Source organism: Grammomys surdaster, unplaced genomic scaffold (genome assembly GCF_004785775.1).
Source record: "Grammomys surdaster isolate TR1022 unplaced genomic scaffold, NIH_TR_1.0 345, whole genome shotgun sequence".
In the NCBI taxonomy this organism is placed as follows: Eukaryota; Metazoa; Chordata; class Mammalia; order Rodentia; family Muridae; genus Grammomys; species Grammomys surdaster.
The window spans coordinates 2,028,117-2,031,934 of NW_021604764.1; positions in this window are offsets into that span (position 1 = coordinate 2,028,117).

A 3,818-nucleotide genomic window follows, 5' to 3' on the forward strand; every position below is an offset into this window, starting at 1 on the left:
GTGTGCGTGTGCGTGTGCGTGTGCGTGTGCGTGTGCGTGTGCGTGTGTGTGTAGGGGTGTGGGGTAGTGCCCTGAAAAAGAACTGTTCATCTTTTCCTCACTCAACGGGCATCGTCCAAGGAAACAATGAAAAAAAAAAATACACATAGCAAAACCTCCAAAGCCATGATGGAAAAGCTAGCAGACCTGACCACAGATGACTTATAGGTAAAGGAGGACCAGAAAATTTGGCGAAAATGCATACAAAATATGTAACAGATAAATGGTTATTTCAGAAATGGCTGCTCCAGTGGGATCAAAGCAGTCATGGTTCGTTCCCTCTTGGAGATTCTGGACTTGGGGAAAGGAAATAGTCATGGCTGAAGCAGATGGACACTGAGCCTGTACATTAGCTCAGGCCGAGAGCTATAAAGTAGCTCATGAAGAATTGAGGAGCTGGAATGACCTTGGACATGGTGGTTAGAGACAGGCTCCAGGAGAGAATGACCATTAAATGAGATGGAGCAACTTTCTGTTGGGCATGGCAGAGAATGAGAGTGAACACATATTGTTGTAGATGACTGGGTAGATCCCAGCCTAACATTTCTTCCAATTGCTGACCACTTAGTAGACAGTAGGTCCAGGAGCTGAATTAGATGTCTTGCTGTATACAACATCATCTCTGAATTACCCCAGACGCACAGTGGATGGCAGAAAACAGTGGTCTTTTATTTTTTACATTTATGAGACTTTCATTTAATAGACAGCATAAAAGTTATAACTAAAGACATTAAGACAACAGTCCATCAACAACAGGGGGACCAGAGCCATTACAAGGTCCCCCTCAATTACTGGGGGTCAGGCCTCTATCCCCACCTTCGCAAGATTAGATTTGCCACAGCCTGTCTATACTTAGAGAAGGGAGATGTCAGAGGCATCCCTGCTTACACACTGAAGGCCTAAAATCAGCCATAGTCCTAAAATCAGCAATAGGCCTGTATACTAACATACATGTATACTAACACCAAGTCTTGGGTCTCTGTGGATAAACACTGAAACAGATGGCATTAAGTTATTGTAAACAGGCAGTTTTTGTGAAAATTCACCAGCCTGAGTAGTCATAGACCTTGTAAATAGGTAGCCTCGGCAGATAATACCAACTTAGATAAGGATAAGTGAATCATAGTCAGAGTCATAGTGACGTGTCCCCTGAACCCTCAGGCAGCCGATATCCTGTTCTGAAAGATATCTGTATTCCCCCTGAACACCCACGCTCCAGTGTCATCCCCTTCCCCACGTCCTGCCTTTTTGTGTTTATAACCCCTGTGTGAATGAGTATAAACTACAATTTGAAAAAAAATTATATGTATATAAATATATATATGTATATACATATGTGTGTATGTGTGTATACATATATGTATGTGTGTACACATACATACATACACACATATAAAGTATGTGTCAGAATAATCAGATTGTGGATTGGTAAAATAAATGTTGTATGCATATAAATGGAAAAAAAAAGGAATTGGGCAATATTTTCTTCTCTTTCTGTTTTGTTAAATAGTTTGAAGGGGATTGGCATTAACTATTCTTTGAGTCTGGTATAATTTTAAAACTATCAGACCCTGGGCTACTTTTGGTTGAGAGAATTTTAATGAATGCTTCTAATTCAAAAAGAGTTATAGGTTTGTTTAAATTGCTTAGCTGATTTTGGTTTAACTTTTTTATATTGTATGTATTGAGAAATTTATGCAGTTGTTTTAGATTTTTGCAATTTTGTGTAGTTCAGGTTTTTTTAAGTATGTCCTCATGATTCTGTGGATGTACTCTGTGTCTGCTGTTATGTCTCCCTTTTGGTTTCCAATATTGTTAATTTGTATTTAAAAAAAAGGAGAAAGCAATTAGTTTAAAAAAAAGACAACAGTCTATAATCAATGTGTCGTTTGCTCTGGTGACAGTGATAATGGCGAACAGCAGCGAAGCTACTGCGGTAAAGGGGCACTTGGAGGGGAGACAGGCTGGTGCTCAGGGGCTTCTGTCTCTGAGAACTGCTATTTACGATGATCTTGGAAGGACGAGTAAGATTAGCAAATGATTAGTAGGAAGGATACTTCCATCTTGATCAGCTACAGGTATTCTGAGCTGTAGACATACAAGAGAATTAATGGCTAGTTTAATCTGCCTATTGCCTCCAGCATCCTGGGAGAAGAGGGAAATGGGAGGCGTTCCTGCTTGCTCAAATTTATTAGCAGCAATTGAATTCTATTAAACTTTAATGAGGACTTATTGTATAACAGGTACTAGGACAGATGCTAGGGCCATAAAGATAAAAATGGGACAGTTACTGACTAAAGGATGGTAGAAAGATTTGTGAGTAATCCTGACAAAAAAGTTATGTGTCATCTGTTGGGTGTGAGTGTGGAACGAGGAGTCAGGGAACCCCGTGTGTTTTTAATGGTGGAAGAGGTTCTCCTACGCAGGCAAGGGAAGGGCAGTGAAATAGAGAGGGAGTGAGCTAAGAGGAAGTCACTGTGTTTGTAGGGTCTCTTGGCTTTGTCAAAAACCAGAATAAAGTTTACTTATTTAATTTTTGAAGTTCTCTTGTGTTCACAGTCCATGCTACTGGTAGTAGATGATTTCATCAGTGAAAGCAAGACTATTGGTAGAGTCAGGCAGATGGGCGGGCTATCTAGTTGGACAGCTCACGTGATGAGCTTGTTTGGGAATGTGTTTAAAGAGAAACCTTGGGAGGGATAGTCTCAACTACCAGTGAAGGGAAGATGAGAACACAGAGGTCACCCAGTCACTGCTGAAAAGTGACGCGGATGTGGGTTCTGTTCCCAGAATCTTCACTCAAAGGTCCTTTTGTCTAGTCTCGAGCTAAGGCTCTTTCCCCCTAGATAGCAGTCCTTCGGGGGCAAGCTTTTGTCTCAATCTCAGGTTTCTGACACGTATCAGCACCTCAGTGCTTCAAACACAGAAAGTCAACTCATTCTTCTTGTTGCCCTGGTGACTCCAGACCTACCAGATAAAGGAAGGAAGGAGAGGGAGGGAGAAAGGGAGAAAGGAAAGAAAGATGGGAGGAAGGGAGGGAGGGAAGGAGAGAGAGAGGAAGGAAGAAAGGGAGAGAGGGAGGGGGAAGAGAAGGAAGAAGGAAGGAAAAGAAAGCTAATGAATTCTGTAGCTCTTAAATTTTTTGCAGGCAAATAATAAGAATGTTTGTCTCATGTTAACTTATAATTTATCTTTCTCCCAAGGATTTTTCCAATTACATTTGATGTTTGTTTTATGAAACAAGGAGGGCAGGTGAGCCCTGAAAATAAGAAATTATCCAAAAAGGAAAACATAGATGTGTACTAAGCAAACAGAAACAGGCACAAAGTAATGATGAGCACAAAGATAAAAGTAGGATATTAAGGCATAATCATATGCCATCAGATGGGAACATTAAAAACGCCAATGGAATACGCTGGTAAAGATTTAAGTCGTGAGCACTGTTCAGTGTTCTTTCCATTGGTATAAATGGCCATTAGCTGATGTGATGGGAATCTTCGTAATGGTTATCCCGAGTCTCAGCCCTTTTAATTCTAGAAGTCTACCCTCCAACTTTAAGGACATAGAACATGAAGATTTATGTACAAGATAACCCACGGGAGCATTGACTGTAACAACAAAAATCGGATAACTTGCCTATCTCAGAAATGAAATGCAGCAGATGTAATGCATAAAGTAAAGTTTCTCAGCAGCCTTGGAGGTCTGCCATTCAAATCTTGTTTGAAGCAAAGGTCGCTGTTAGTTCTGGGGAATGGAATTAGCTGATAGTTCTGGACTGT